Genomic DNA, 21,402 nt, shown 5'->3' with positions numbered 1-21,402 from the left:
ATAAAACCAATGCAATTACTAGTGGGAGGCAGAGAAGGCCTCAAATAAGGAGAAGTCAACCGCCCCGTCAATATCATCATCAAGTATCTTCGGTCATCCTTGTATTCTCAGCAAGTCAATCAGCACCAGTTCAATAACAACCACGTGAACAACAACAACCACAACAACAAACAAACACCTATAACAACAACAATACCAACAATCATCAACAACAAAATTTAGGGGGAAGAAGGTCTCTTTCGACCTGATTCCGACGACATATGCAGAGCTTTACCTATCGTTGGTTCTCAAGAACCTGCTACAACCAAGAAACCCTCCGCAAGTACCTAAACCACTTCCGTGGTGGTACAAACCATACCTCCGATGTGCTTTTCATCAAGGAGCACCTGGACATGACATTGAGAATTTCTATCCACTCAAATTTGAGGTTCAAAAGCTAGTGAAAAATGGAATGGTTTCCTTTGAGGACCGTGCACCCAACGTGAAAGCTAACCCACTGCCCACTTATGGAAATTCATATGTCAACATGGTAGACGGCTTCCCTGGGGAGTTCAAAATGTTGGATGTCTGTTTTATTTGAAGATCCTTGGTGACGATGCATAAGGAAATTTGCTTGGTGAGAGATTGGTAGCATGACCATGGTGGTTGTGTTATCTGCAGTGTTAATTCAAGAGGTTGTGAGATTCTGAGATTGTGAAAAGGGACATCCAGCGGTTGATGGATGAGGGTATGATTCAGATTTTTCAATCCCGTCACTTAGGTGACGATGTGAATATTATTGTTCCTGTGTTTAAGAATCCCGAGAGAGTGGTGATTCAGTATGATAGTAGCAACGGTAATAGTATTATCCAAATATCGGTATCGCCGTTGGTCATACGGTTGGCAGGCCCAGTCCCGTATGCATCCGATAAGGTTGTTCCTTATCAGTATAATGCAACTATGGTGAAGGACGGTCAAGAGGTTCCATTACCTACGACCAATTTTGTAGTGAGCATTGCTGATGTTACCAAGGTGACCCGCAGTGGTCGAGTCTTTGGGCCGGTGTTCCCAAAAGATGTGGAAGATTCAACAGTCAGTAAGAAGGGGGAAGTGCCTGTAGTATATCCGATTAGCATTTCAAAGCGTCAGTCTGGTGAATCCAGCAATTTGAAGACTAATGATGATGATGAGGTACTTCGGTTAATAAAGAAAAGTGAGGTCAATGTGGTGGAGCAGCTGCTCCAAACCCCCTCAAAGATTTCAGTACTGTCGCTGCTTATGAATTCAGAAGCGCATAGAGAAGCACTGCAAAAAGTTCTCGAGCAAGCGTACGTAGAACATGATGTTACGGTGGATCAGTTTGATCATATTGTAGCTAACATCACTTCCTGTAATAATCTCAGTTTTTGTGATGAAGAACTCCTAGAGGAAGGTATGAATCATAACTTGGCTTTGCACATCTCCATGAATTGCAAAGATGACGCTTTGTCCAATGTACTTGTTGACACCGGATCATCGTTGAATGTGTTGCCGTAGTCAACATTATCAAAGTTGTCATATCAAGGAGCACATATAAGGTATAGTGGCGTAATCGTCAAAGCTTTTGACGGTTCATGCAAAACAGTGATAGGTGAAGTGGACCTTCCAGTAAAGATAAGTCTGAGTGACTTCCAGATTACTTTCCAAGTAATGGATATCCACCCGGCCTACAATTATCTGTTGGGAAGGGCATGGATCCACGAGGCGAGAGCTGTTACCTCCATGTTGCACCAGAAGCTCAAATTTGTCAAGAACAGGAAATTAGTCATTGTTGGCGGGGAGAAGGCGTTGTTGGTTAGCCACCTGTCATCTTTCTCTTATGTTGAAGCTGAGGATGAGATTGGAACTCCGTTCCAAGCCTTATCTATTGCTGTTGAAAAGAGAGTTGGGGCACCTATGTCCTTATTGAAAGATGTAAAGAAGATTGTTGAAGAAGGAAATGTCAATCAGTGGGGGAGAATGGTAGAGGTCTCCGATAACAAGAATAGAACCGGTCTGGGTATTCAGCAAGGTTCGTCAGCTGCTAGATCAGAGGATATGCAACTTAGCTTCTGTAGCGGAGGGTTCATTCATGGCAATGAACAACACTTAGCTGTTGTGCTAGAGGATGACGAAGAGGAAGACTGCACCAATTATGTGACGCATGGAAAGGCTTACAACAATTGGACTGCTGCTGATATTCCTGTTATCATGCATCGATCTAAGTAATTGCTTTTATCTGTTTTTGAAAATCCTTCTCCTATGCCTAAGGGAGAAGTGAACATTGTTGGGCATTTTCAAATTTGATCATCAATAAAATATAATTTTATTCATCCACATCTATGATGTTTTTGTTTTTACTTTTTGCTTTATTCTGAAAATGGTAATCACAAAAAACATAAATAAATAAATAAACCTTCCCATCTGCATAATATTTCGAGAGGAAGAAGGAAGGAAGCCCTCCTTTATATGACCAAATATTATGGGTTGATGAGTCAATCATCCTAACCTATAATATCCGATAGATGGAATTAAGACTCTGGAAACTTTTTAGAACATGATCTACAGGTTTTTATCCTTAGTTCACTCCTTTGGGATGGTTCTTACCCAGACTCCATGCTCGTGACTTACAACAAACCCTTGATTCTTGGTTGATCCAATCAAGTCTTGTCAATATCAATGGAACTTGGGTGTTGATAAGGTGAAAACCATAATCCACCAAAATGGATGATTGATATTGACAATGACTTGAATCATCCCTTGACCTTTGTTTGTTTGCCTTGTGTGTGATCCCTTATTTGTGATTGTTGCATTCACGCGCATCATAACATTCATCACACGAAAATTTCAAGGAATTGAGGTATTATTTGCAAATATTTTCAGACCATGGATTATGGATGAAGGAACACTAAGAAGTACAGTTTCAGATGTCCAGATTTGAAGGAGTAAAGGAAGCTAGCATCTTTTGTATTAGATCCCTTGTACTCATCAACCCATAATATTCTCAAGAGAAACTCGTCTGAGTGTAGTATCACGTAACAGTTGTTATCAAGTCTACACTTCAACAGTCTCCGCAATACATCCTAAATAGGCTAAGAGGGGAAAATGTTCTAAGGTCCTCAACTTCTCGGACCCCAAACCAGAGATAGTAATGCCTTACCACAAATACTTATGTGACATTTCCAAATCCAAAAGAGTCTCCACTGAGCAGATGGATCTCAAGCCAACTTGTTAAGGACTACTCCACACAAGTCGAACATAACTATACCATCCTCCTATCTTAATTGCACTCAAGTTCGGGTTAGAACTTATCTCACCACTCAGAGATCGCCAAGCACAACAAGCAGATTATATCATACAAACAAATATACATACATCAAATATACAATTATATACACACAAAAAAGTAGGCTAAACCCACTGGAGACTACTCCCTAGCAGAGTCGCCACTTAATTTCTGTAGCGGTAAATTCATGATCATCAAGCTATGGATAAGCTAGACATCAAATAACAAGAGTCTCCACCGCGCTTTTATTGTTTCCAAGGGAAAAGGGAAATGTACGAACAAAACCCACAAATAAGAAAACTTCAAAATAACTAATAAAATGCCAGAGATTACGGGTAAGGGGGTTGGTTACACAGAGGGAAGGTGTTAGCACCCAAAGTGTCCTAGGTACACAGAGGGAAGGTGTTAGCACCCAAAGTCAAGTATAGTTAAGTATATTTACAAGTTTGATTCAGAAAAAAAGTTTGAAAATGCAATGGCTTAAGGCCAAAGTTTCTAGTTTGCAAAATGGTCTCAGTTTAGGAAATTAAGCACAAACGAATAAGTTTTTAAAAGGAGGGAGAGATTTTGAAATGAAAGAAATGGGGAGGAGATGGAGAGACTAATCCTAAGCATAAATTTAAAAGTTAAGAGTTGAAAAGATCTGATCAATGGGCTGCAATCCTATAGACAAGAATGTCATATAGAAACCCAAATTCCCTTGGACATTAGAATGAAGCAACAAACAATGCATAATATATCAACTTGAGAAGTAAGGCATCAAATAAAGATAGCCACATCCAAGCTTAGCAACTCCATGATCTTCTTCAAATTTTCCCATGTAGCAGATGAATTCTATAAATCACAGATTCAAAATAACAGCTTCACAATGATCATGTTGCAGATGAACTCAAATGGATCTTCAATAATGGAAAATGAATAAGACTTAGAAAATAAAGTGCATTAAAGTAAATGACTTGAAATTAAATGTTAGTTGTTAATGAGTTAGAAGTTAGTATTGCTTTTGCTTTGCTTTTGTTTAAGTCATTCTTTGGAGAACACTCAACCCACTTATCACAAGCATGGATCCTTGAACCAAGACATCTTCCAAAGGCTGGAAAAAAGGCCAAGTTTCCATACAATACCATGAAAGAGGGGAGACTTACAATCTCACTAACTAGAATGCTATGCCTTTTGTTTCAAAATTTAGCGCTATGTTAAGCAATCGTAATTGGACTTATGTAGAAGTCACAACTATTTAAGGTCGGGCAATAGAATTTTGGTGTTAATGCATGTTAGAGACATAGTATAATAGACTATGCTCATGAAACATACCACACACAAAAAGAATATGCAAAAGTGGTGGCCTAATCTCATCCATACTTATGTTGATTTTGCAATCAACTAGCCTTAGGATGTAGAGATATCATAGGTCCATGACATGAATGCATAAAGAAGGGGAATGATATGAAGAGGGAGGGGAAGTGGATCAAACTCAAATTGGACAAGGGAGGACTTTTACCAAATTAAGATCATCCATTCATTTTGGGAGACGGAATGTGCATTCCATCATCCCCTAAATTCAATGATCTTAACCTAGCAAAGTCAAATAAACCTTGACCAAGACCCAACAACACAAGTCAAACTTATAAAGTCAATCAAAATGGCTCAACATAATTATTTGGCATTTATTCAATTTAAAAATACTAAAAATAATGTATTAAATTAAATATGGTTTGTCAAATTCCTAAAACCTCATCACAACACCAAAGAAATGGGCATGAGATTTATCATAGGTCAAACAAGGTCAAAGGACCTTGGATAAAAAATTTCAGAATTTTTAGAAACTTAAAAGTATTTTTAAACAATTAAAAATATTCACAAAATCAGTTAAATCATAGAAAATATTAATAATAATCCAAAAAATAATTTTAATTCAAAATATGAAAGAAGATTTTATTTAATTTTTTTGGTGAAACTCTCATATTTTTTGGATCAATATTAAAATTAATATGAATTAATGAAAATCAAAGGAATAAAATGAAAATCAGAAAATACAAAAAAACGTGGACCACCTGATCTCCCTCATTAAAACTAACGCGTGAGATTAAAACAATTTAAACTGAATCAATGGCTCAAAACCTTGCCACCTCGCTGTCGGAGCAAATGGCCGGTCACCTTCTCAGGCGAACCTCGTCGGACTGGTACAGTCATCACCATGATTAAAATGAAATAAAAAGGACATGATCTGAAAGAGAAAATGGCGTAGAGCACGAATCTGGCCTCAATTTTAACTAACTACATATATATAGAAAGATATGAAGAGTTGAATTTTGAGGTATGTCAATTGAGTTGCTTCGATTTGACCTCAAAGCAACTCAATCTTTTTTCCTACATTGGTAGGACTTCAGACAACCAAAGATCCAAGAGAATTGATGAGAATTGAGTGAGAATCGAAGAGAAGAAAAATTCTGGAAAATACCTTCAATGTTGTGCAGAACTTGCTCTTTCTTGCTTCAATTCTTGTTTGATCTTGCTCCAATGACTTGCAGAACTGGATTAGGAATGGTAAAAAGCTTTGGATCCTGGAGTTTTTGAATCTCCAAACAGTGAGATTTAAACTCAATTTTCAAGTGAAAATTATCAGGTTTTCCTTTGGATTGTGAGGGTTTGAAGAGAGAGGGCAAAGCTGGCGCGCAGGGATCCTTCAAAATGAACTAAGAGGGTCTCTATTTATAGCAATTTGAAGAGTTATTTGCACACTTGAAATTTCTTCCAAAATTGGCAATGTCATGCACAAACTTGCATGGGCGTGTACAGGCCCATGAAGCAACTCACTAAGGTCCAAATGCAACTGTTCTGAAGTTGGAATGAAGCTTGAATGGCAAGGCAATGTGAAATGGTTTATTTGAACTTGATTTTCACCAATGATGCAGGCCTGTTAACACCATGTGCATCCCTAGAAATCTTTGTCCAAAATGAATGAAATTCAACTCTTTGGAAAGCTTAGATCAACAGGAACAACTCTTATGTTAAACACTTTTCCATTTGGAACTTGGATCAAGGTAAATTTTGAGGTGGAAGTTTGGAAAGTTCAATATGTTGAAAAAAATTCAAGTGTCAAGTCATATACTTCAATGTTCCACCTTACTAAACTTTTTATGTGAGCTCCAAATGAGAAAAGTGTATTCATCAAAGTTGTATCTCTTTAAAACAACTTCAAAATGGTCACCAATTTGACATAATTTGAATTTATAATGAGAGAGTTATGTATTTTTGAAGTTGAGGAAAATCACTTGTTCAATGGTATTGGTCCAAAATGACCTATAATGTATCCTCATATCACATGCTCATAAAAGTTGATTTAGCTTTCACTCTAAACATAAAAGTTAAATTATACATATTGAATTTAATTGTGAAACTTGTAAATCTTTCATCTCATAAAAAATGAGTAAGTTATGGCTTTGGGAAGTTGACTTTCAAATTAGGGTTTAGACAAAATGACCTATAAAGTTTCAACATGGAAAATGACTTTCAATGCAAAATTAGCTCTAGACCTAAACAAGAAAGTTGTTTGGAATATCATTTATAGTAACTTTTCTCTTGGAATCATATTCATATGATGAAAATTGTTGAAGATAGGGTATAGGGAGATCCAGTTTTGATCAGATGAACTCATATGGCCAACCACCACCAACCAAATTGATAACTTGCAATTATATTGACTTTTTAGGCTCATGGTAGATCATATATGCATAAGATGATAAAATTTGAAGTGTCCCTTGAGAAATTTGATAAATTGGTGAGGAAGTTTGTTGAGGAAGTTACTCAAGATACCTAAACAGACTAGGGTTTCCAAGGTAAACCAACTCCAAACTCTTGAAGAATGCTTGATCAAAATAACATGTAGAGATCATTGGGACTCATATATGATGCTTAAAGACATTGTGGATCATTCCTTGGTTGGGCTCTTAGCAAAGGGGGTCTTAAACCCTAGATGTGAACTTGATAGATCAAAGGTGATCATGCCCTACCTACAAAAGAGTTAGGAAAATGCAAAGACATGTTTTTGGTATTTTGGTTAGTAAAATGATAATATACAAGTATGATATAGTCACAATGGTACTTAGAGTAAGTAGAATGCCAAGGTATGATCCCAATGCTAATGCATATGATGGAATTTCATGAGGGATCTTAGGGTCAAAATTGGGGTCTTACAGGAGTGTTGTTTTTGTTCTCGAAGACCTTCAAATTCTTGGATATATACATACTATCCATTATATTATGAGGGAAGTGGTGTAGTCATCTAGCGTAGGCAGATTTTTTAGGAGTAACTCTTTCACTGAAAGAGGTTTTTAGTTGTTGAAATTCAAGGTAAGTTTTAACCTAAACCAAGCCTTGGTTACCATAATGTAGGACATGAAACAATGATCATTGAATTCAATTTTAGATTTGCACCATGAGCACAAGGGATCACATTTTATTCTTTAGTCATTAAGCTTTCTTTGGTAGGAATATAATTATTCATTATTCTCCATATAAGCATTTTTTGCCTTGGGACGACTTTTGCTGCCCATATGCTCTTCCATAAACCTTTATCCATTTTGCTATAAGAGCTTCCAAACTCTGTGTCCTTAGTCCACATTTTTTATGCAATTATACCCCCGTCTTGGTGGAGTAATGGCCATTGTTGGAGTGTATCTAGCTAGTAAATTCATATTTTTAAAGGTTGATTAGGCGAATATTTAGAATAACCTCGCTATCTTTGGGGAGGAAAAGGTTATTAATGACATTTCGGTTCCAATAATTAGTATATGAATCAATTACGTCCCTGACTTTGTTTACCCTTGTCTATAAGGGTTTGCATGTCAAGAGTTTAAACCTGTATTGACTTGGAAACCCATTGTCTTTCCAAATCCCAATTTTATTTCCTTTTCCAATGTTCCAACATATCTCTCTCTTGACTATCCAGCTGTTGTGGTGGATACTCCTGCATATGTAGCTAGGGTTATTCCCTAAATTTCCTTCCAAAATATTGCATTTAGGGTATTATTTGGCCTTAAACATTCTTGCCACAAGATTGTTTGGGTTTATATGAAGCCTCCACACTTGTTTATATAGAAGGGCTTTGTTGAACTCACTTATTGTTTTGAAACCTAAACCAGCTTTGTTCTTAGGATAGTAAAAGGAAGTCCATTTTTCCAATGAATTTTCTTCCCTCTAGTATCTCCCCCAACGAGAAGTTGCTCATGAGGATCTACAAAACAGAATTAAGTTTTGTTAGGTACCCAAATTGCTTTGGGTCCTTCATAATTAGTTCGTTTCTTTACCCATACATAATGTCGACTTGGTATGCTAAAATTTCTAACATAGCATGCATTTGGTGTATGGCCAATTATTCCGCAATAAAAACAAGTAGGTTTAAAGTTGCTTTTATATCTAGGAACATAAGATTTCTTTTTAGAAAATATTTTCCTTTTAGGATAGTGATGAACAACTTTAGGCTTGTTCACTTTCTATTTGGATGGTTGGTCATTAGCCTTAACAAATATCATTTTACTGGAACTTGGTTTGCAAAATTTTGAATAACCAAGTCCACTTTTATCATTTGAATATCTTTGTTGGATAAGGACTCCTTCCAACCCAATTTTTCCTTTCTCATACCTTTCAATAACCCTTTCTAATTGGACAATTTGAAAAGAAAGTGATTCACAATTTTTACATACAAAATTCTATTTTTCACTAATCATCTTTGTTTTTCATTATCGACATGTTTTTCTATTGTCACGATTTTTTCTTCTAAATATGAAATTATTTTCTTTTGAGATGATATTGTTTTATACAGAATTTTGCATTCCTTAAGAAGTTCATTTATAGCACCTTGTGCATCACTATCGAAAAGAGAAAAGTTGCTACTAACCTCATCTTCTTCATCGTTGGAGTGGTGAGAAGCCATTAATGCTAAATTTTCGCATTCGTCTCTTTCCGATCCGGATGAAGAAATTATCCTATTATATTCCCATGCAACATACACCTTTTTATTCTTGAAATCCTTCTTGCCTTTAAAACCACCTTTCTTTGAGAGCTTCGGACAATCCGGCTTTATATGACCTAACTTTCCACATTCATAACATGTGACTTCTTACGTAGATGTGGAAGCCTCCCCTTTCCTGAAATGTTTATTTCTTTTTGCATGAAAAGGTTTGTCATTTTTACCAAAAAACTTACCAAGCCTTTTAACAAGGAGCATGAAATTTTCATCTTCCTCTAGTGCGGCCTCATCTTTTTCTTCCTTTGATTCTACTTTCAAAGCAATTCCTTTGGATTTCTTTTCTTGAGTTTCATGCTTTTCAAGTCTTCCAAGTTCAAGTTCATGTTCTTGGAGTTTTCCGAATAATGATACGGACGTCATTGTAGAAAGACTTTTCTTCTCCGATATAGCCGTAACTTTTGGTTGCGATTCTCTAGTCAAGGATGTTAGCACTCTAAGGTTGAGATCATCATTTGTGAAGGTCTTTCCCAGAGAAATTAAATGATTCGTCAAGTGAATAAATATTTTCTGCAAAGCAACAATGGATTCTCTGGGCTGCATTCTGAACATATCGTATTCTTGACTAAATGTGTTTAATCTGGACCTTTTAACTTCAGTGGTTCCTTCATGAGTCTCCACCAAAGTGTCCCATATTTCTTTTGCAGATTTGTATTGAGATATGCGGAAGAACTCGTCCATACTTAATTCACTTTGAAGAATATTGATGGATTTCTTCTCATTAAGTATTCTTTTCTTATCGTCTTCATCATATGAGCTCTTAATCTTTAGAGTGCCAAAACCATTAACCAAACTCATTGGGTTATGCGAACCATTTTCTACGGTTTCCCATATACCATTTCCTTGTGCTTCTAAATGTGCTTTCATGCGGATTTTCCAGAAGTCAAAATATTCTCCAGAAAATAGAGGTGGTTTGTTGCTACTACCTCCATCTTTAAAAACCGGGTTTGCGCTTGCGGAAGCCATCGTCTGGATCTGTGGAGCAAGTTACCAAAACCTGCTATGATGCTAAATTTAAGTTAGGAATGAGCCTAAAAGGGGAGTGAATTAGGACTTTGAGAAAATTTATTCTGATTTGATGGATAATGGTTCTTTTCTTTTCTGGATTGATTAGGCGATGAAAACAGTAAAGTGCAGAAGGTAAAGAACACAAAGAATTATACTGGTTCCCCTCACAAACCGAGAGTACTCTAGTCCTCTTACAATATGTAAGAGATTTTATTATAGTTAGATCTTCCTAAACAAGCCTCTAACAAAGTTATCAAGAACAATCCTTTTGAAACTTATATCACAAGAAAAGAAAACAATCCTTCCTTTTCTTGACACTTATCTCCAACAATCTTGGATGATAAGTAGCCACACCTAATACCAAACAATCCTTTGTACTTAGGATTTTACAGAGTAATTTGAATAAGTATGAATATTTTATAGTGGACAATATTTAATCAAATGATTAGAATCTTCTTCTCTTTCACAATATGAAGGTTCAAGACAAAATGCTCTCTAAGTGCTCAAGGATACTTTTGAAGAGAATGATATGAAAATGTATTTCAAAAGTATCTTTTTGTGAAAATTCAGATGAAGAAAAATGAAGAGAGATTTTATAATTTGATTGAAAGAGGTGAATGTGAAATGAAGATTTAAAGAGTATTTATAGTGTGAAAGCATCATTTCAACACAACATGGCAATGGTTAAAAGAATTCTGAAAAATGTTAATGAAAAGATGTGAAGCTTGCCATGAAAGGATATGATAAAATGGTGTAAAGAGTGAAGAAATAAAATTCATATTTTTCAAAATTTTCCCAGGATCAATCGATTGACATAAGCCAAAAATTGAAAAATATAACTAGGATCAATCGATTGCTTCAAGGCATCAATCGATTGGCTCAGCATTTGAAGCAAAAAATTGTAAAACAGAAACTTTGATCAATCGATTGACATACAAGACCAATCGATTGGTGCAGACAAATTATGAAAATTTCCTAAGTTAAAATACCTTTTAAAAAATGCAATGTTTCTAAATTTCATTCAAAACAACAATCATGATATAAAAAGGTTTTTTAAAGAAGACACAGTGCATGATAAAAAAACTTTGAGCACTAAGAGTGTATATGTCAAGAATTTCATATACCTTAACTTGATCCATGAAAGTATTGAACAAAGTTTTGATAGAATCCTTCTTTTTCCTTCTTTTGATATGGAGAGCTTGAAATATTGTCTTCATCAAAATCATGTTAGAAGCTTGTCTTCACATTCTCCCCCTTTTTGATGATGACAACCATTCTTTATGTTTGAACTCAAAACTCCCTCTATCTCTTTAAAGTAAGGCTTTGAAAAACTCCCCCTATCTATAACATGACTTGCTTTGAGATTTCCTGCAATAAGTTAGACAACAACACATGCATACAAACAAGCATACAATCTTCTCCCCCTTTGGAATTATCAAAAAGAAGGGAAAAGAACAATAATAACAACTAGGAGGTTATGAAAATAAAGCATACATCCAGCACACACAACTTTAAATATTACACCACAATACACACATAAGTCAGAACAATAAAAAAGTATGAACAACCATAAAAATAAGAAAAACAAGGAAAAAAAACACAACAAAAGAGCGCTAGAGATCCAATCACAAATCATTTCCATCATTAGAACCACCTCATTGATATCCACCTTGGGAAAGTTCCCATCGATCCATTCTTGAGGATAAATGCCTAATCTTTGTCATGACATCTGTTCGGAACCCTTGAAGATAGTCCATAATCATCTGTTTTGAAGGTTGAATAGCTTGAGCTTCTGAAGGTGGGTGGTTGAGAGGAGGATTGATCTCTTCATCATTATACGCCAGGCTGGTTTTCCAGTTCATCTTTGTCCAGATATTTGATTTCATGAGTACGTCGATTGAAGATAACTCCCATTTTTCGATTTATCCTCTTGATGCTAATGCAGTAAGATGGCTTGATCATAGAGAAGCAAAGTTCATTTTCCACGTTGACATTGAAATGATGAAAGATCCTGGTTAAAAAATGAGCATACCGCAATCCATCGACATGTTCATTATGGGATAACATGTGACAAAGAATGGTATGCTCCCAATCTACATGAAAGTTGTTTTTAATAGCATAAAGAACCGTCATTTCAGAATTAGTTATGGTGCAGTGATTAGAGTATCTTGGCACAATAACATACACCAAAAAATAATGCAGCATTATGTCATCAAGAGTAAACTTAGTTAGAGACCAATAAACACGTCCCGGAAGATCTCCTCATGAACTCTTCTTTCTTTTGTTATAGAACTGATGCTCAGATAATCTACTTAGACCATAATAAAATGCATGCTTACTGTAGTCTTCCCACAGAGCTTTGGTTCCAACAAACTTATGACCATCAGAGGGAATACCAAGAATAGAGCTCAATTTGATGGTAGTCATGGAGATTGGTACTCCTTTTACCACAAAGGTAAGTTTGCCCTTTTTTGACACCATGTTAGAGTAGAAGACTTTGACAAGTTCGGGATAAAAGTCATCGGGTGCACAAATGAGTTCGCTTAAGCACAAATTCTCAAACACAATAGGAAAACTGAAAACATCATCCGGAAAAGATACAAAAGATCCATATTTGGGTTTCATAATCTTCTTTTGAAAAAAATATTTTTCATACCTTTCTTGTTGGCTTTTAATGGTGAAGATCCTTGAGAGATCTAATGGGCCTCTGGAGCTTGAAGCCTTGCCTTTTCCATTTTCCTTGAGATGAGAATCCATAGTAATTCTAAGAGAACACAAGGAAGCAATGAAGGAAGGGAAAAAGCTTGAAAGTTTCGAATGATACAATGCTGAATTTTTGAGTGAAGCAAAGAAGGGTTTTATTACCAAGGTGTAGTAAAGAGGAGTTATGATGGGTCAATGTGATTGGACCTTTGAGTAAAGAGAATTAATTAAAAGGAATAAAGTGTGATAAAGACTTGGTAAAAGAATCACATGGCTAGGGAAGAGAAAACTTATGGAAGTTACTAAAGAAAAAGGAGAAAAAATAGAGAGACATAGTAGTATAATAAGACAAAACATAGTAAATGACATATAATATAAATGGAGTGTATCAATAGATATGCAGTAGAGATGCATAGTGTGTGACATAAACCATGCACATGCTAAGGAAAAAATTAAAAAATTCAAGGACCAATCGATTGACACATAGGGACCAATCGATTAAGGGTTGAAAAGCAATCGATTGACATCAAAACTGTTGGTTCTAAGTGTTGGCAGCAATTTTGGTAAAACCTAGAGTGTTCACAAGTTGTCACGTGTGTTGTCTTAACATAAGATAACTTGTACCTGTTGGATGTTTATAATGTGATTATGCAAGATTTTACTGAGATGTCAGACCCGATGTCATGACATCTGTATACAAAACATTCAGTCTGAATGTTATGTATTATGTGATTGCGTTTTTAATGCTAATCTGTGTATGATTGATGAGATGATTGAACACACTATCAATCAGTAATTACAACGAGATTAACTTATTTTCCAAAGAGATCTAATCAAATGTCATGAGAAGATATGAATGGAGAATAGTTTTAGGGTTTTATGACATCCTAGCCCAGCCAAATGCTTCTATAAAAAGGACATGGAAAACCTGATTTGATACATAAGAAATAACGAACGAAATATTGAGAGAGAATAAGGGTTTAAGTCTTGTATGGTGGTGTGAATTGTAAGCCCTTCAATTCATCCATAGATGATTGAATTGGTCTGATTTTTTAGTTGTAATTTGTCACTCTAAGCTTTTAAGCATGAGTGTGTGTTTACTTGATTGAAGCTGTTAAGTAAGATCAAGTGTGTGTCTTTGAAGAGTGTCTTCTTTTCATTGTAATTCTTGTTTTATATCACTGTTGTGATTGAGGGGGAGTGAGTAGGGTCTCATATCTAAGAGTTCTTAGGTAGAAGTCACACGGGTAGAGATTAGGTGAAAAGACTGTAACTTGAAGTTGTTTACTGAGAGTCTTTGAAGTGATTCTATTTAGTGGATTTCCTTCCTGGCTTGGTAGCCCCCAGACATAGGTGAGTTTGCACCGAACTGGGTTAACAATTGCTTGTGTCTCTTGCATTACTGTTCTTTATCTTTTATCCTGTTTGTATTGTTTAGATATTAGTGTCGTGACATTACCTTCGACATCTCATATCTGATACCAGAATTTCAATTGGTATCAGAGCAGGCATCCTGCTCTGGTTCTGGGTGAGATCTAGGGACGTTACTTTCTGGTACTATGGAGAGAGATGGAGGATCTGTTCACAGACCACCTATTCTGGATGGATCCAACTATGACTACTGGAAACCTCGAATGGTAGCCTTCCTAAAATCTCTGGATAATAAGGCTTGGAAGGTTGTTTTAACTGGCTGGGAACATCCAGTTATTACTAAGGATGGAGAAGCTACTACTGATAAGAAGGCTGAAGAACAATGGACCAAGGAGGAGGATGATTTAGCCCTTGGGAACTCTAAAGCATTGAATTCTATATTCAATGGAGTAGATAAGAATATCTTCAGATTGGTAAACAAGTGTGAGGTGGCTAAAGATGCTTGGGACATTCTCAAAACCACTCATGAATGCGCCTCTAGAGTGAAGATGTCTAGACTGCAACTGCTCACTACCAAGTTTGAAAATCTAAGGATGAAAGAAGATGAAAATATTCATGAATTTCATATGAATATCCTCGAAATTGCTAATGCCTCAGGAGCCTTGGGTGAAAAGATGTCAGATGAAAAAATAGTGAGGAAAGTACTCAGGTCACTCCCTAAGAGATTTGCCATGAAAGTGACAGCCATAGAAGAGTCTCAAGACATTTCTAATATGAGAGTTGATGAGCTAATTGGATCCCTCCAAACATTTGATATGTGAATGTGTGATGGATCTGAAAAGAAAGTCAAAAGCATAGCCTTCATGTCAAACACTAAGGAGACAAAGAAGGAAAGTGGTCAAGATATTGATGAAGATCTGGAAAATGATGTAGCAATGCTGGGAAGACAGTTCAACAAACTTATGAAAAAGATGGATGTAAGATCTAAGGCTAATGTCAAGAACATCTCATCTGACATCAGTAAATCCAGCAATGCTGGAAGAAGAACAAGGTCGGATGAAAAGCCCAAAGAAGGAAAAGGAGTTCAGTGCCATGAATGTGATGAGTATGGACACATTAGAACTGAATGTGGAACCTACCTCAAGAAACATAAGAGGAATCTTGCTGCCACTTGGTCTGATGAAAGTGAAACAGAAGAGTCTGCAAATCTTGTGACTGCCTTGACTGGAAGATGGGGTTCTGATGAAGACTCAAGTGATGATGAAGTAACCTTTGAAGAGTTGGCCACTACCTACGGAAAGTTGTGTCACAGAAGTGCAGAAGTGTGTCAACAAGTTGAAAGCCAGAAGAAAGTGATAGCACAACTGGAGAATGAGAAGGCGGAGCATTTGGAAACCATCTCCAAGTTGAAGATTGAAGAAATATTCTTGAATTCTAAACTAGATGAGATGACCAAGTATGTAAGAATGCTAAACAATGGATCTGACACCTTGGACAAAATTCTCCAGACTGGATAAATAACAGGAGACAAGTCTGGCATTGGGTTCAATGAATCTAAACCTGAGTGTAGCCACACTGGTAGCAAACCAAAGTCCAAACCCAAGTGCAGTCACACTGGGAGCAAACCAGAGATGTCACATCATATGTCACAACATCATAAAGGAATACAGCAGAAAGGGAAACATCAAAGATGGAGATGTCATTACTGTGGAAAATTTGGCCACATAAAACCATTCTGCTATAAGTTGTATGGCTATCCTAGTCCCTCTCATCATCAACCTAAACCCAAACATCACAGACCTGTCAACAAAAAACAATGGGTTCCTAGGACTGATGTTACAAGTATGATAGCTCACACATCCTTCAGAGTTTCAGCCAAAGAAGATTGGTATTTTGACAGTGGGTGCTCCAGACACATGACTGGAAACAAAAACCTACTAATTGGCCTTCATCCTCATGCCACCAGTTATGTAACCTTTGGTGATGGAGCAAAGGGTGAAATCAAGGGAATTGGTAAGCTTAATTGCCCTGGAGTTCCTAAGCTTGACAATTTCCTACTTGTTAAGGGACTGACTGCAAACCTAATAAGCATTAGTCAACTATATGACCAAGGTTTAACTATAAACTTCACAAAAGATGAATGTCTGATTACTAATAAAGAAAATGAAGTGATCATGAAAGGAGTTAGGTCTAAGGACAACTGCTATATGTGGAGTTCTCAAGAAACTGGTTATTCTTCAAAGTGTTCTCTAGCCAAAGAAGAAGAAGTGAAGATATGGCATCAAAGATTGGGCCATCTGCATCTTAAAGGAATGAAGAGGATTATATCTGTTGAAGCTGTTAGAGGAATTCCCAACTTGAAGATTGATGAAGGAAGAATTTGTGGAGAATGTCAGATTGGAAAACAGACAAAGATGTCACATCAGAAGCTCAGACATGACACCACTTCCAGAGTTCTGGAACTCCTCCATATGGATTTGATGGGACCCATGCAGATGGAAAGCCTTGATGGGAAGAAGTATGCTTATGTAGTGGTAGATGACTTCTCTAGATACACCTGGATCAATTTTATAAGAGAAAAATATGATGTATCTGAAGTCTTCAAAGATCTTTGTCTAAAACTTCAAAGAGAAAAGGAAAGTCAAGTTGTCAAAATCAGAAGTGATCATGGGACGGAATTTGAGAATAACAAATTTGTTGAATTTTGTTCATCAGAAGGAATTCATCATGAGTTCTCATCTCTCATTAGTCCCCAGCAAAATGGTGTAGTGGAAAGGAAAAATAGAACCCTTCAAGAATCAGCCAGAGCTATGATTCATGCTAAGAAATTGCCCTACCACTTTTGGGCTGAAGCTATGAACACAGCCTGCTATGTTCATAATAAAGTAACCTTGAAGAAAGGGACTCCTACTACCTTATATGAAATATGGAAAGGGAGAAGACCTACAGTCAAATACTTCCATGTGTTTGGTAGTAAATGTTATATCTTGACTGATCGTGAACAAAGAAGGAAGATGGATCCCAAAAGTGATGAAGGAATATTTCTGGGCTACTCAACAAACAGCAGAGCTTACAGAGTCTTTAATTCCAGAACAAAAGTAATGATGGAATCTATCAATGTTGTGGTTGATGATCCACAGACTGATGTCACAGACGATGTTGAGACATCCCTAACTGATCCCCCAGCTGAGGTCTCAGAAAAAAATAAGGAGAGTGAACCTCCTCAAGCTGAACCTGAAGATGACAAAATCAACAAGGGACCCTCCATCAGAATTCAGAAGGATCATCCCAAAGATCTCATTATAGGAGACCCAAATAAAGGAGTCACAACTAGATCAAGGGAAGTGATCTCACATGGCTGCTTTGTGTCCAAGATTGAGCCTAGGAATGTCAAGGAAGCCTTGACTGATGAGTTCTGGATCAATGCCATGCAGGAGGAGTTAGGTCAATTCAAGAGGAATGAAGTATGGGAACTGGTTCCAAGACCTGAAGGAATAAATGTCATAGGTACATAGTGGGTGTATAAGAATAAATCTGATGAACAAGAGGTGGTTACTAAAAACAAAGCAAGATTAGTAGCACAAGGATATACTCAAGTTGAAGGAGTATATTTTGATGAAACATTTGCTCCTGTAGCTCGCCTGGAGCACATTAGACTATTGCTTGGAGTGACATGTATTCTGAAGTTCAAACTATTCCAAATGGATGTAAAAAGTGTCTTCTTGAATGGCTACTTAAATGAGGAGGTATATGTTGAACAACCTAAAGGTTTCATAGATCCAAATCTTCCAAAGCATGTGCACAGATTGAAGAAAGCCCTCTATGGTTTGAAGCAAGCTCCTAGGGCTTGGTATGAGAGGCTCACAGTGTTCCTCACTAACAATGGATACAGGAATGGAGGTATTTACAAGACCCTATTTGTGAAGAATGAAGGAGGAAAACTCATGGTGGCACAAATATATGTAGATGATATTGTGTTTGGTGGGATGTCAGATCAGATGGTCGAACATTTTGTTAGACAAATGCAGTTTGAGATGAGCCTTGTTGGAGAGCTGACCTATTTTCTTGGGCTACAAGTCAAGCAGATGGAAGATTCTATCTTTCTATCTCAAAGCAAATATGCCAAAAACATTGTTAAGAAGTTTGGCATGGAGAATGCAAGTCATAAAAGAACACCTGCTCCTACACATTTGAAAGTCTCCAAATATGAAAATGGTGTTAGTGTAGATCAAAGTCTATGGAGAAGCATGATAGGAAGTCTACTATATCTCACAGCAAGCAGACCTGACATTGGATTTGCTGTAGGTGTTTGTGCTAGATATCAAGCTGAACCAAAAGTCAGTCACATAAACCAATTGAAGAGAATACTGAAATATGTCAATGGCACTAGTGACTATGGGATGTTATATACTCATGGATCTGGATCTATGCTGACTGGTTACTGTGATGCTGACTGGGCTGGAAGTGATGATGATAAGAAAAGCATATTAGGAGGATGTTTCTTCTTAGGAAACAACCTGATATCATGGTTTAGTAAGAAACAAAATTGTGTGTCCCTATCCACTGTTGAAGCTGAATACATAGCAGCTGGGAGTAGTTGTTCCCAACTGGTTTGGATGAAACAAATGTTGACTGAATACAATGTCACACAAGATGTCATGACATTGTACTGTGACAATTTGAGTGCTATAAACATTTCCAAGAATCCTATTCAGCACAGCAGTACAAAGCACATTGATATTCACCATCACTTTATTAGAGAACTAGTGGAAGAGAAAATCATAGTCTTGGAGCATGTTACTACTAAAATGCAATTAGCTGACATATTTACAAAGGCTTTGGATGCTAATCAATTTGAATGTTTAAGAGGAAAATTAGGGATTTGTATCCATGAGAATTTATAGCAATTAATTTGGAGTGGAAAGGTTAATAAAAATATTGTCTGCCCACTTAAAAGAAAGTCCCCCATTTATGGTAAATCATTACCTAGTATTGGAACTACCATCTATACCATTTTCACACGCAACCTCATCACAACCACTTCCATCTTCATCAAACTGTATCGACCATCTCTGCTAGGGCAACAAAAATATTTTCACAAGCTCAACAAGATGTCACAACATCCGTCATCTTCTGGTTCAAAACCTACTCACAAAGCAAGAACACCCTCCATGGATTTTATGGATGAGTATGGGTGGCCAATATTGTGCTTGTTTCGAAGAAAGATGGAAAAGTCCGTATGTGTGTTGACTATAGATATTTTAATAAAGCCAGTTCGAAAGATGATTTCCCTCTACCACACATTGATATGTTGGTAGACAATACATCTAAATTCAAAGTCTTTTCGTTTATGGACGGATTTTCCTGATATAATCAGATCAAGATGGCACCCGAAGATATGGAAAAGACCATATTCATTACACCCTAGGGAACATTCTGTTATAGAGTGATGTCTTTTTCTTTGAAGAATGATGGTGCAACTTACCAGAGAGCAATGACTACTCTTTTTCATGATATGATGCATAAAGAGATTGAAGTCTATGTTGATGATATGATTTCTAAATCAATTGATGAAGAAGAACATGTTGAATATTTGTTGAAGATATTCCAACGTTTGAGGAAGTATAAACTCCACTTGAATCCCAATAAGTGTACTTTTGGTGTTCGTAGTGTTAAGTTGTTGGGCTTTATTGTCAGCGAGAAGGGTATTGAAGTTGATCCTGCCAAGGTCAAAGCAATACAAGAGATGTCGGCGCCCAAAACTGAGAAGCAAGTCAGAGGTTTTCTCGGCCGCTTGAATTATATATCAAGATTCATTTCACACATGACTGCCACATGTGCGCCTATATTCAAGCTTCTTCGGAAAGATCAGTCTTGTGACTGGACCGAAGACTGCCATAAAGCTTTTGACAGTATCAAAGAATATTTGCTTGAGCCTTTGATTCTGTCTCCGCCTATTGAAGGAAGACCGTTGATCATGTATTTGACTGTGCTCGAAGATAGTATGGGTTGTGTTCTAGGTCAACAAGATGAGACTGGAAAGAAATAATTTTCAATTTACTACCTCAATAAGAAATTCACCGACTGTGAGACTCGATATTCTATGCTAGAGAAGACTTGTTGCGCATTGGCTTGGGCTGCTAACGTCTGTGTTAGTACATGTTGAATCATACCACTTGGTGATATCCAAAATGGACCCAATCAAGTATATATTTGAGAAACTTGCTTTAACTGGGAGGATTGCCCGTTGGCAGATGTTGTTATCAGAGTATGATATTGAATACCGATCTTAGAAAGCATTCAAAGGTAATGTCTTGGTTGACCATTTGGCTCACCAACCAATTGAAGATTACCAGTCAGTACAGTATGATTTTCCTGATGAAGAGATCTTGTACTTGAAAATGAAAGATTGTGATGAACCTTGGCTTGAAGAGGGGTCAGAACCTGGTTCCCGTTGGGGCATGGTGTTTGATGGAGCTGTTAATCAGTATGGTAATGGCATTGGGGCAGTGATTATTACTCCTCAAGGCACGCATTTTCCATTTACAACTAGATTAACTTTCAAGTGTACAAACAATATGGAAGAATATGAAGCTTTCATTATGGGGCTTGAAGAGGCCATTGATCTCAGAATTAAGCATTTAGATGTCTTTGGAGATTCATCTTTGGTGGTGAATCAGATCAAAGGTGAATGGGAGACAAACAAACCCAGTTTGATACCGTATAGAGATTATGCAAGGAGGATTTCAACTTTCTTTACCAAGCCCCTTCTTTGATGTTGGTTTCCTTGTTACTACTGAGTATCCGCAGTGGGTGGCCAATATTGTGCTTGTTCCGAAGAAAGATGGAAAAGTCTGTATGTGTGTTGACTATAGATATTTTAATAAAGCCAGTCCGAAAGATGATTTCCCTCTACCACACATTGATATGTTGGTAGACAATACATCTAAATTCAAAGTCTTTTCGTTTATGGACAGATTTTTCGGATATAATCAGATCAAGATAATTG

The sequence above is a fragment of the Lathyrus oleraceus genome, chromosome 7 (assembly GCF_024323335.1).
Source record: "Lathyrus oleraceus cultivar Zhongwan6 chromosome 7, CAAS_Psat_ZW6_1.0, whole genome shotgun sequence".
In the NCBI taxonomy this organism is placed as follows: Eukaryota; Viridiplantae; Streptophyta; class Magnoliopsida; order Fabales; family Fabaceae; genus Lathyrus; species Lathyrus oleraceus.
Note: the sequence above shows the minus strand (reverse complement) of the source record.